The sequence below is a fragment of the Eleutherodactylus coqui genome, chromosome 4, assembly GCF_035609145.1.
Source record: "Eleutherodactylus coqui strain aEleCoq1 chromosome 4, aEleCoq1.hap1, whole genome shotgun sequence".
NCBI classification, from domain to species: domain Eukaryota; kingdom Metazoa; phylum Chordata; class Amphibia; order Anura; family Eleutherodactylidae; genus Eleutherodactylus; species Eleutherodactylus coqui.
The window spans coordinates 283058119-283071170 of record NC_089840.1 but is presented as its reverse complement, the minus strand read 5'-3'; the positions used below and the strand labels follow the sequence as shown (position 1 = coordinate 283071170).

General features: G+C 44.8%; 2 protein-coding genes across 2 annotated transcripts in view; both read left to right on the top strand.

The window, feature by feature from the left end:
• LOC136624385 (oocyte zinc finger protein XlCOF22-like) overlaps window positions 1–13052 on the top strand; it is a 177948-nt gene that overhangs the window by 109891 nt on the left and 55005 nt on the right. The gene's annotated exons all lie outside the window — the stretch shown is intronic.
• LOC136624495 (oocyte zinc finger protein XlCOF29-like) overlaps window positions 3955–13052 on the top strand; it is a 51600-nt gene continuing 42502 nt past the window's right edge. Inside the window, exon 1 of the mRNA XM_066598480.1 lies at window positions 3955–3984. The gene's annotated coding sequence lies outside the window, so the exon portion shown is untranslated. The remainder of the gene's footprint in view (window positions 3985–13052) is intronic.

The window sequence follows — 13052 nt, the reverse complement described above, 5'->3', positions numbered from 1 at the left end:
AGAGCCGCAGTCGGTCTTTTCCAGTTTTAGGGATCATGACTATTAGGGCATTGCACATGGTATCCAGAAGAGCCCCTTCTCGCAGGATAGAGTTGTACAGTGTTAGGAGTCGAGGGGTCAAAAGCTCCACATTCTTTTCATACCACTCCCCAGGAAGCCCGTCTACACCTGGTAATTTCCTGTTGGGGAGCGACTTAATGGCTTCCCTTATTTCCTCTATACTCAGGGCTCCATCCAGGTAGGTTGCACTATTACTGCTCAGCGTATGGAAGGGCATAGCGTCGAGATAAGCTAGCAGTTGTTCATCAGAGGTGCTTACTTTAGAGGTATATAGGTCAATATAGAATTGGGCAAACGCTTGGTTAACTAGTTTATGGTCATGTATTAGGGCACCCGCGTTATCCCGCATCGCTGTAATTGGAGGTAGTGACTGATCCTCTCTGGCCAAGTTGGCCAGCAAGTGACTGTTTTTATCTCCCTAATGAAAAACCTGGTGACTGGAATAAAGAAGTTTCTTTTTTGCATATTAAATGAGCAGCAGCTTATATTCCCGTCGCAGGTCACTAAGACCAAAGGAAGTTTCCGGGGAAGGATATGCTACATGTTTGGCCTCCGCTAAGTCAAGGCGGCGCTCTAAATCTAATCGGATGGCCCGCAGGGACCTTCTATGTTGTTCAGCTATGAAGGAGGCAAAAAGACCCCCTGGTAACAGCCTTAAAGGCGTTCTATACCACAAACTCTGAGGCCGTCCCCTCATTGACCCCCCAGTACATCCCAACCTCCTGCTCGATATACTCATGCACCTCCTTCTGTGACAGCCACAGGGGACTTAGTCTTCACATAGGGCGACAACCCTCAACTTCAAGGTCGAAAACCAGCTGGTGCGGGCAATGAGCTGATATATTTCTCCTGAACCAGAATAAGTTGGTCTTCAATTCGCACCTCATCAGAAAACCTTCTAGCCAAAAACATTATTTTATCTTTAGCATAGACATTAAATGGGTTTTCCCACTTCTAGTTGTTTAGCTGCAAGAAGCAGACAGCTCTGTACATTGTGCAGTGGCCTAGATTGGTTTGCAGGCTCACTATCATTCACTTCAGTATGACTCAGTCGGCAGTACCAACTTAGACCACTGTGCAATGCAGAGAGCTATCTGCTTCCTGCAAAAAAACAAACTGCTAGAAGTGGGACAGTGCCTTTAAAAAATACAAAGAATTTAATTAAAACAGTTATACAAAAAAAAATTCCAAAGGTTGTTACATATAAGCAATTGGTTATTACAGAGCTATTTTGATTTATCATATATATCTCTATACTCTCTAACTTCCAGGTGTCGTACAAGTGTGAAATTTCTCAAGAGCATTCTTTGCATCTTAAATAGGAAAAGTAAAGGGGTCACAACTTGATTATTCAATGCTAAGTGCAAAAGTACTTGCACTCTTGTGTAATGTGTGTAATCTAATTCTCTAACTTCCTGATGTCGTACAAACATGAAATTTGTCAGGAGCATTCTTTAGGTCCTAAATAGGAAAGGTAAAGGGGTCACAACTCGATTATTCAATACTAATTGCAACAGTAAGTGCCCCCCTAAGAAATGTAACTTCCCGATGTCATGCAAGCAGGAGGGCTAGACATAGATATACCGGTACTGAGAGGGTTAACACCTTTTGGGTGTGGCAACTAGCAAAACATAAAAAACAATTCCTGCCAGACTCAGAGAGGAGCGAGTACTAGCTCAGTGGAGCTGAAGGGCTGCTAGCCGGAGGTCCAAGTTGGACTAGCGAGATCCTCGAGGGGAGGGGATCTGTTTGGGAACCGTGGCTAGTCTGAAAGAGGAGGATGCCCTGTAGACGCCCGGTGGGGTTAGCGATGGCGGCCCAGTGGCTTTGTGACCCCTAAAATTATGGACTCTCCTTATGCTTTACATGTTTGGAATGCTGTGAAATAAAACTGGCAGGCACCAGACTTTCAAGAAAGTTTAAGTCTCCTGGAGTCTATCTACACATGTGGTGCACCATTTCCCTGATGTTGAGGTTGGCGATCTGCAGGCGAGTACCCCCTTGGCACAAAATGGAGGGGAACGGAGAGAAGATAGAGCCAGTGCAGGAAACACTGAAAGAGTGGTCAGAGAGGTAGGAGGAGAACCAGGAGAAAGCAGTGTCCTTTAGACCGATGGAGCAAAGCATAGCAAGGAGGAGGTCATGGTCGACAGTGTCTAATGCAGCAGAGAGATCAAGGAGCATTAGTAGAGAGTAGTCGCCCCTCGATTTGGCCATCATCAGGTCATTGTGTGAGGGCAGATACTTTTGTGAGGGGGTTTCGGTCGAATGTATGGCGTAGAAGCTGGACTGGAGGGAGTCGAGTTCTCAGAGAGATGAAGGGGAGGTTCGATATGAGTTGGCAGCATTGGTCGGGTCAAGGGTCAGTTTCAGAGGGGATATGATGGAGTATTTAAATGAGGCGGGGAAAATACCAGAGGTCAGGGAGAGGTAGAAGATGGAGGTGAGGTGGGTAATGACAGCCGGGGAATGGGACTGCAGATGGTGTGAGGGAAGAGGGTCGCTAGAGCAGGAGGTGGGGCGAGCAGCGGAGAGCAGTCTGGAGACTTCTTCTCTGTCATTGGTTCTAGTATAAATAGTAAGTGATGGACGCCGTGCTGAAGCAACCGGGATCAGCGGTAGCCGTTTAGTGTTTGGGGATTTCTTTTTGGATGTATTAGATTTTTTTTTTGAAGTGGTCAACTAGCTCTCCAGCACCGAGATCCATCATGGGACCCTGTTCTTGGGGGCTGAGGAGGTAGAGGAAGGTGTTGAAGAGTCATTTGGGGTTGTGTGATAGTGAGGAGATGAGGGAGGTGAAATAAACTTGTTTGGCATGGTGGGGGGCGAGGTCGCAGGTTTTGAGCATATATTTGTAGTGGGTGAAGTCTGCTGGCTGTTTGGGTTTGCGCCACAGTCGTTCAGCACACCTAGAGCATCGCCAGATGAAGCGCGCTTGGTGTGTGAGCCAAGATAGTCATGATCTGCGGTGGACGGCTCGGGGCACGGGGGGTGCCGCTTCATCCGGGGCGCGTCTGAGGGAGGTGGAGTAGTGTTCAGATTACGGCATGAGAGGAGGAAGATGTGGGACAGGGAGGACTGTGTGATCTCGGCAAACTGCTGGGTGCGGATGGTAATAACGCCGCACTGAGGGTTTGATGTAAAATATATATTGTACTCCCCCAATCCCCGATCAGCGCAGCGTCGTCTTTGTGCACAAATATATGTTTCCCAGCATCCATACTAAGCACACAATACACAAACTCGGCTCCGCTCCTCCATCTCACACGCGCTCGGTTTCACTCCTCCGTCTCGCACACGCTCAGCTCCGCTCCTTCATCTCGCACACGCTCGGCTCTGCTCCTCCTTCTCGCACACACAGCTCCGCTACTTCGTCTCGCACACAAACGCTCGGCTCCGCTTCCCCGTCTCGCATACACACTCTCGGCTCGGATCCTCCGTCTCGCACACACACGCTCGGCTCCGCTCCTCCGTCTCGCACACACACGCTCGGCTCCGCTCCTCCGTCTCGCACACACACGCTCGGCTCCGCTCCTCCGTCTCGCACACACACGCTCGGCTCCGCTCCTCCGTCTCGCACACACACGCTCGGCTCCGCTCCTCCGTCTCGCACACACACGCTCGGCTCCGCTCCTCCGTCTCGCACACACACGCTCGGCTCCGCTCCTCTGTCTCGCACACACACGCTCGGCTCCGCTCCTCCGTCTCGCACTCGCTCGCCTCCGCTACATCCACTCTCTGAATACATCCTGATGGGACACATAAACTGCAGATCACACAGCAGAGTCCTGCATCCACTAAGCGATGAGAACTGGTCATGTGACCCCTTGTCTCCTCCCACACACTGATTACATGACGGTGACATCATCACAGGTCCTGTAAGCACAGAACAACCCCATGGCTTCTGTCGGGCTGCAGCTGGAGGTATGTGGGGTCTCCAGCACTGGGGGGCAGATTTATGGAAGCCCATAGCAACCAATCATAGAGCTGTGATTGGTTGCTATGGGTGATGGGGACACTGCGGAATAAGCTGGCGCTATACAAATAAAGATTATTATTATTATTATTATATTATTATTTACTTTGAGGCTGTTTGCTGCAGATTTATCTGCCAGAATGCTCTTGGTCATTAAGGGGTTAATAAGGAAGTCAACGGGTTCTGCGCCAACTTTATTTCCATAAGACGTGAATTCATAACCTGCAACATAAAGTGACATTTTCTTGCCATGTTCTTCTATTGTAATGCGGCTGTTTGGGGGTTAATAAGTGAATGGATCTCCTCCCCTCACATGTAACATTCCTGTACTGCGGCTGTTCGGGGGTTAATAAGTGAATGGATCTCCTCCCCTCACATGTAACATTCCTGTAATGCGGCTGTTCGGGGGTTAATAAGTGAATGGATCTCCTCCCCTCATATGTAACATTCCTGTAATGCGGCTGTTCGGGGGTTAATAAGTGAATGGATCTCCTCCCCTCACATGTAACATTCCTGTACTGCGGCTGTTCGGGGGTTAATAAGTGAATGGATCTCCTCCCCTCACATGTAACATTCCTGTAATGCGGCTGTTCGGGGGTTAAAAAGTGAATGGATCTCCTCCCCTCACATGTAACATTCCAGTAATGCGGCTGTTCGGGGGTTAATAAGTGAATGGATCTCCTCCCCTCACATGTAACATTCCTGTAATGCGGCTGTTCGGGGGTTAATAAGTGAATGGATCTCCTCCCCTCACATGTAACATTCCTGTACTGCGGCTGTTCAGGGGTTAATAAGTGAATGTATCTCCTCGCCTCACATGTAACATTCCTGTACTGCGGCTGTTCGGGGGTTAATAAGTGAATGGATCTCCTCCCCTCACATGTAACATTCCTGTAATGCGGCTGTTCGGGGGTTAATAAGTGAATGGATCTCCTCCCCTCACATGTAACATTCCTGTACTGCGGCTGTTCGGGGGTTAATAAGTGAATGGATCTCCTCCCCTCACATGTAACATTCCTGTAATGGGGCTGTTCGGGGGTTAATAAGTGAATGGATCTCCTCCCCTCACATGTAACATTCCTGTACTGCGGCTGTTCGGGGGTTAATAAGTGAATGGATCTCCTCCCCTCACATGTAACATTCCTGTAATGCGGCTGTTCGGGGGTTAATAAGTGAATGGATCTCCTCCCCTCACATGTAACATTCCTGTAATGCGGCTGTTCGGGGGTTAATAAGTGAATGGATCTCCTCCCCTCACATGTAACATTCCTGTACTGCGGCTGTTCGGGGGTTAATAAGTGAATGGATCTCCTCCCCTCACATGTAACATTCCTGTAATGCGGCTGTTCGGGGGTTAATAAGTGAATGGATCTCCTCCCCTCACATGTAACATTCCTGTCATTTAGATCAGTGGTCCCCAACCTTTTTTGGCACCACGGAGCAGCTTCAAGCAAGACCATTTTTACAAGGCATGGCAGGGTTGGGCGGGTCATGGGCGGGGCTTTGGTTATATGGGGCGGGGTTATGAAGGGAGTTGGAGTTTAGTGCATTCTTATTTAATTATGACATTTAGAATGTCTTGGCAGCACACACATAGGACAGCATATAAATTATCCCCCCCCCCACCCCCAGTAATAGACAGCCACCACCCCTCAGTAATAGAAAGCCCCCAGCTCTCAGTAATTAGCAGCCCCCCCGCCGTAATAAGCAGGTCCCCCCGCCGTAATAAGCAGGTCCCCCCCAGTAATAAGCAGCCCCCCCAGTAGTAAGTAGCCCCCACCCCCCCAGTAATAGGCAGCCCCGAGTAATAGGCAGCCCCCCCAATAATAGGCAGCCCCTTTCCCCTGTAATAAGTAGCCCCCCCAGTAATAACCGGCAGCCCCCCCAGTAATGGGCAGCCCCTTCCCCTATAATAAGTACCCCCTCCCCAGTAATAGGCAGCACCTCCAGTAATAAGCAGCCCCTTCCACTGTAATAAGCAGCCCCTTCCACTGTAATAAGCAGCCCCCCACCCCCAGTAATAAGCAGATCCCCCCCCAGTAATAAGCAGCCCCCCCAGTAGTAAGTAGCCCCCAACCCCCCAGTAATAACCAACCCCCCTCCCAGTAATAGGCAGCCCCGCGTAATAGGCAGCCCCTCCCCCGTAATAGGCAGCCCCTTCCCCTGTAATAAGTAGCCCCCATCCCCCAGTAATAACCAGCCCCCCCAGTAATAGGCAGCCCCTTCCTCTGTAATAAGTAGCCCCCACCCCCAGTAATAGGCAGCCCCCCCCAGTAATAGGCAGCCCCCCAACCCATATACTTACCTCCTCCCTGCTGTCGCTCTCTCACTGCTTGCCCTGACGTCAGTGTGCAGCCCGGAATGCTTCCTCCCCGAGTCCTTTCCTGCGGAACTAATTAGCAGGGGACTCGGGGAAGAGGATCCTGGCTGCACACTGACGTCAGTGTGCGCCGGGATCAGCGCGATAACCAGCGGGAAGCTGCTGTGCCCCCGCTGGTAATCGCTTCAGTGGTCAGCTGGCTCGGCACGTCGCAGGCCACATAACACAAGGCAGCGGGCCGGATTCGGCCCGCGGGCCTTGTGTTTAGAGCAAAAGTTCCCGGCAGTGCTGCGGACCGGCGCTTAACACCCAACGGCCCGGCCCCGGTCTGCGGCCCGGTGGTTGGGGACCCCTGATTTAGATGACGTACAAATTTAACACTACTTTTCCGCATTTTGAGGAACACTTTGTTTTGCTGCACCAAGCCAAGTTTGCAGCGGCTCATAGGTGTCACAATGATAGATACCCCCCCAAATGACCCCATTTTAAAAACGACACCCCTTAATGTATCCACTTAGGGGGGTCATGTGTATTTTGACCCCACAGTTTTTTTTCAGTAATTAATTCAATTTAGAGGAGAAAAAATAAAATTTTCTATTTTTGCATATATGTCATTTTAAAGACATATTTTTTCCCTATAGTGCCCATGAAAATGAGGATTGACCCCCCAAAATGGATCCCCCTGTTTGTCCCGTGTTCAGAGACATACCCATTGTGGCCCTAATCTTATATCTGGATGCACAACGGGGCCCAAAATGTAAGGAGCAGTCGGTGGCTTTCAGAACATAAATTTTCCTTGAAGGCGTTTTAGGCCCCATAGCACTTTTGTAGCGCTCTTGAGCGGCCAAACCCAAAGAGAACCCCCACAAATGACCCCATTTGGAAAACTAGACCCCTTACCGGATTTATCTAGGGGTGTGCTGCGTATTTTGACCCCACAGTTTTTGAATGAATTCAAGCAAAGCAAAAGGAAAAAAATGTGATTTTCATTTTTTTGTCAATTCTGTCATTTTAAAAACAGCTTTTTTTGTACAGCACACACATGAATGAAGACTTGCACCCCAAAATGGATCCCCCTGTTTGTCCCGTGTTCAGAGACATACCCATTGTGGCCCTAATCTTATGTCTGGATGCACAACGGGGCCCAAAATGAAAGGAGTAGTCGGTGGCTTTCAGAACAGAAATTTAGCATGAAGGTGATTTAGGCCCCATTGCCCACTTGTAGAGCACTTGAGCGGCCAAACGACAGAAACCCCCCACAATTGACCCCATTTTGAAAACTAGACCCCTTAACAAATTTATCTAGGGGTGTACTGTGTATTTTTACCATATAATTTTTGAATAAATCTAAGCAAAGCAGTACGAAAAAATTACAATTTTCATTTTTTTGGCAGTTGTGTCAATTTAAAAACTGTTTTTTTTTTCTTTTTTGTACAGCACACAAATGAATGAAGACTTTTACCCCAAAATGGATCCCCCTGTTTGTCCCGTGTTCAGAATAATACCCCTTGTGGCCCTAATCTACTTAAAGGACACATGGCTAGGCCTATAATGGAAGGAGCACCCGTTGGATTTCAGGGTACAATGGAATAAATTCCAGGCCCCATTGCCCACTTGTTGAGCTCTTGAGCGTCCAAAACGATAGAGAACCCCCACAAATGACCATATACAACTTGTTTTAATGTTGAGATTTCCATTTTCCCCCGGTCTCCTCATATTTTTTCGTAGAGTTGTTTCGACATGCTAACCATCCCTCAGATAAGCATTGCTCTGCCATCCGGCCCAAGAATTCCTCCTTTGTTGGAGGGAGTTGTTCTCTCCAATGTTTAGCGATTATAGTTTTTGCTGTCATAAATGAGTGTCCCAATAAAAATCTTATGTTTGGAGGGAATTTTTCGAGGCCTATTAAGAGCGGATTAGTTTGGCTTCTCTAGGAATGAAGCATTTTAAGGTGTTTGACATTTCACCTAGAACTTCACTCCAGAACTTATTTAGTTTAGGGCAAAACCAGAAAATATGGGACAGGGAGCCTTTTTGTCCACATTCTCTCCAACATAGGCCCGTTCCAATTTGGAATCTATTTGTCAATAGCGAAGGAGAGAGATACCATCTTAGATGGAGTTTCGTTTGGGTTTCTAAAATCTCCATTCCTCTAGTGGATTTTAAGGAGGTTTTATATGCCTTTTCCCACGAATCTGTGGATATTGTTTCCCCTAGTTCTCTTTCCCAATTTAGTATATGGGATTTCCTCTTTGGAGAAATGTTGTCTGACAGTATATCATAGAACCTTCTTCTATCTGATTTATCTCCTGTTTTCCCAGAGGGGATTTGGTTGATAATTGTAGTGGGGATTTGAAGATTATGTAAAGAGGTTTTTTGTAGAAATGAGTTTATTCTACAGTAAGTGAAGTGTTCTTTTTGTGGTAAGTTGTATTTGGAGCTAAGTTCTGGGAATGTTTTTAGGCCTTCTACGGTCAGTAGATCATCTATCTTCTTTATACCCCTCTTCAAACATTCTTTTATCGCAAGGTCTGGCAAGAAAAAGCTTAAGGTTTCGATAGGCAGGGGAGGCTTTTTTTTACTGTCTTTTGGAATCAATTTTTGTGTGAGTTCTTTCCATGCCTCTATTGACGCCATCATGGGAGGAGATATTTCCGGTAGTTGCAGTGGTAGGTCCGGTAAGTTATATACCCCGGACAAAGACACGGCAAATAGGAAGGCTTGGCTTGAGGCTCCGGCCATGAAGCTCTTTTCTATTCCTGCCCACCCCATGGACATGTCTTTGTTCATCCATTCTTTGATTTGGTTTAACACTACAGCTTGGTGATATATTTTTAAGTTTGGCATGTCTGCCCCGCCATTTTTCCGGTGCAATGCTAAGATTGATGGAGATATATATGGGGGGGAGGGAACCTCATATATTTGTTTAACCCCTTGAGTGGCGGGTTTCTTACCACCCTGTCAGACCCACCAGGGCAGGTTTTTAAAATGGTCTAATCATTTAATTTCAACTAATTTTCCAATCTCGTTCCAAGAGCCATAACATTTTCATTTTTCCATTGACCAGGCCATATGAGGGCTTGTTTTTTGCAGGACAAGTTGTACTTTTTGATGGTGTCATTGTTGGGTATATATAATGTATTGCATAACTTTTGTGAAAACAATTGTAGGGAGATTAGGGGGAAAAAAAAGAAATCCTGCCATTTGTTTTTTCGATTTCATTTTTACGGCGTTCAGCGCGCAGAATAAATAGTGTGATAACATTATTCTCTGAGTCACACGATTCTGGTGATACCAAGTTTATACAGTTTTTTTATGTTTTGCTATTTTTGTACATTTAAAACAATTTTTTTTCTTAAAGGTTTGCTTTGGTGTCGCCACTTTCCAAGAGCCGTATTAATTTTTTTTACCATTGCCAGAGCTCTAGAAGGCCTTGTTTTTTGTGGGATGAACTCCAGTCTTCATTTATCAAATTTTTTGGAACAAGTAAAATTTTGGTCACTTTTTATTCCATTTTTTCTAGTGGCAAGATTAACAAAATCTGTAATTCTGGCATGTTTTTTATTTTTATTTTTCACAGCTTTCTCTAAGCAGTATAAATAATGTATTAAAGTAATTCTACAGGCCAGTATGATTATGCCAATACCAAATTATAATAGTTTTTTTCTTTTTCATTACTTTTTCACACTTAAAAAAAAAAAGTAATACAAGTTTAAATCACCCTCCTTTTGCCATATGTATAATAAAAAAAATCTAAATCATAAAAGAAAAATACATATTTGGTATCGCTGCGTCCGTAAATGTCCGATCTATCAAAGTAGTGCATTATTAACCCTGCAAGTTGAACTTAGTCCGAAAAAAAAAATAAAGAACCCCACAAATGCACTTTTTCAGTCACCCTGTCTCCCAGAAAAAAATGCAATAAAAAGCGAGCAAAAAGTCGTATGTATTCCAAAATGGTACCAACGTTAACTATAGGACATCCTGCAAAAAATGAGCCCTTGCTCAAGTACGTCGATGGAAAAATAAAAAAGTTATTGCGCGCAGAAGATGCAGCAGAAAATAATTTTAAAAAATTAAATTTTTTTTGAAAAAAAATACAAGTGCTACAGTAAAAAAAAAGTATTTGATATGGTAGTAATCGTACCAACCCATAGAATAAAGTTATGTCATTTTTGTTTCAGTTTGTGTGCTGTAGAAACCAAACGCACTGAAGGATGGCGGAATGTCATTTTTTTTTCATTTTACTCCACTTAGATTTTTGTAAAAGTTTTTCAGTACATTATATGGTACTTTAAATGGCACCATTGAAAACTACAACTCGTCCCGCAAAAAACAAGCCCTCATACAGCGACATCGATGGAAAAATAAAGGAGTTACGAGTTTTTAAACGTTGGGAGGAAAAAATAATGGGGAAAGAAGAAAAAAAGGGACCGTGTCATTAAGGGGTTAAATAATGTACTAACTTCCGTCTCTGGGTCATTACGACGCAGGGATACCACATGTGTCATTTTATTTTTAATTTTTCACAAAGTAAAGGGAGACAAGTGTTTTTTTATTTTATTTATTTTATTTTTTTAAATAATTTTTTTTCTTTTTTTCTTTTTTTACTGTTTTTTTTTTTTTTTTTTTTTTTTTTTTTTTTACATCAGGACTCCTTGATCACATTCTAGGGTGGTCCTATGGTGATAGCCCTTTACATGCTGCAGTCACATAGACTGCAGCATGTAAAAGGTTAACACAGCAGAGATCAGAGGTTTTCTCTGATCTCTGCTGTAAGAGCTCGTACCTAGCTGTTCTCTGACAGCCCAGCACCAGCTTTCCCTGCAACAGAGACCATCGGCTTTCTTCTGAGAAGCCGATGGTCTCTATAGCAACCTGTGAACAAAGCAGGACATTAGAAGCAGGAGATTGCCAGCAGATCTACAATATCTTCCTGCTTCTAAGTTTTTTAATGTCCTGCTTTGTTCTCTGTGGGACAGTGCAGGCAGAGCACAATGCCACAGCTTGTGGCAATGTGCTCTGCAGCTCCCATAGTGATACATAGCCCGGAAATCTTCCGGGCTATATCGCTAAGAGCAGTGGAGCTCCTCCCGGAAAATTTCCGGGCGTTCCACTCAAGGGGTTAATTGATTCTGTAGGTTGGATAGAGAGGTATTTGAAAAGGGGATTGGGAGGACTCTGAAATAGTACATAATTTTAGGTAAGATTTTCATCTTGTATGACATGATTCTTCCGTACCACGTCAAATTTAGTTTGGTCAAATGGCCTATTTCTCTTTGCGTAGTGTTGAGCAATGTGGGAATGTTCGCATTTTCCAATTTTTTGGGAGAAGCTGATAATTCCACCCCTAAATAAGGTATAGATTTTTCTTTGCATTTGAATGAAAATTCAGATTGGATAGCTGTTTTCCGATTTTTGGGTATGTGTATGCCTAGGATGAGTGACTTGTCTATATTTAATTTATATAAGGATGCCTCAGCAAAGCTTTCTAAAATTTTGTGTGCGGCTCTTAGGGATTCTAGGGGGCGGCACAAGGTTAATATTACGTCGTCTGCGAATAATCCAATTTTATGTTGTCTTTAGTTTGTTGGGATCCCGTTTATTTCGGGGGATAGGCGAATTTTTTCTGCTAATGGTTCGATTGTAAGAACATATAAGATAGGCGAGAGAGGGCACCCTTGTGTTGTTCCATTGTTTATGTGCAAGGGGTTTGATAGTGTTCCATCTACCAATACCCTAGCTGTGGGGGACAAATGTAGGGCCTGTATGGCCCTGATTATGTCCTCACCCATGCCATATTTTTTCAAGGTTTCAAAGGCAAAACCCTAGTGGACTCTATCAAAAGCCTTTTCGGCATCTAAGGCTACTAGAATCTCTGGTGTTTTTGAAGAGTCAATTTTATGGAGTAGACTTACTATTCTCCTCGTACCATCTGACGCCTGTCTACCCTTGACAAAACCCAGCTGATCGGAGTGAATTAAATTTGGGAGTAGGTTTAACAATCTGTTGGCGAGGGTCTTTGCATACATTTTTACGTCTGTGTTAAGCAACGATATAGGCCGAAAATTGTCTGGATCATTTGGATCTTTGCCAGGTTTGGGCAGAACTACTATCGTTGCTTGAAGCATTTCTTCCTCGAATTTTCCTCTTTGCATGGCGGTGTTGAATGTGTTTGCTGCGAATGGGGATAAAATATCCCCAAAATTTTGGTAATACGCTGCAGAGTACCCATCTGGGCCAGGTGCTTTATATTTTTTTAGGGATGCAACTGTTGTGGATAACTCTGTTATGTCGAATTGTTGGTCTAGTGCAAATGCTTGTCGAGCATTAACTGTTGGAAGGTTGGCCTCTTTTAGAAATTCCATTATTTTGCTGCTATTCGGTTGAGTGATTAGCGGGTTGTCCTTTATATTGTAAAGATTTTTGTAGAAGGTGCGGAAGGCTTCCACGATCTTCTTGGGGTGAGTTATTTTGTGCTCTCTTTTTTTGGAATTCCAGATATAAGGAATGTTGGCTTTTAATGATTTCCTATTAGTTAACTGTGCCATCCATTTTGAGGGCTTGTTTAAGGATGAGTATATGTTTGCTCTATTAGCATTCACCTCTCTTTCAAAGTCTCCTAGTAAAATTTTTCGGAGATCTAGTCTTACTTTTCGTAGATCCTCTAGTGTTTTAGGGGAGGGAAGTTGTTGT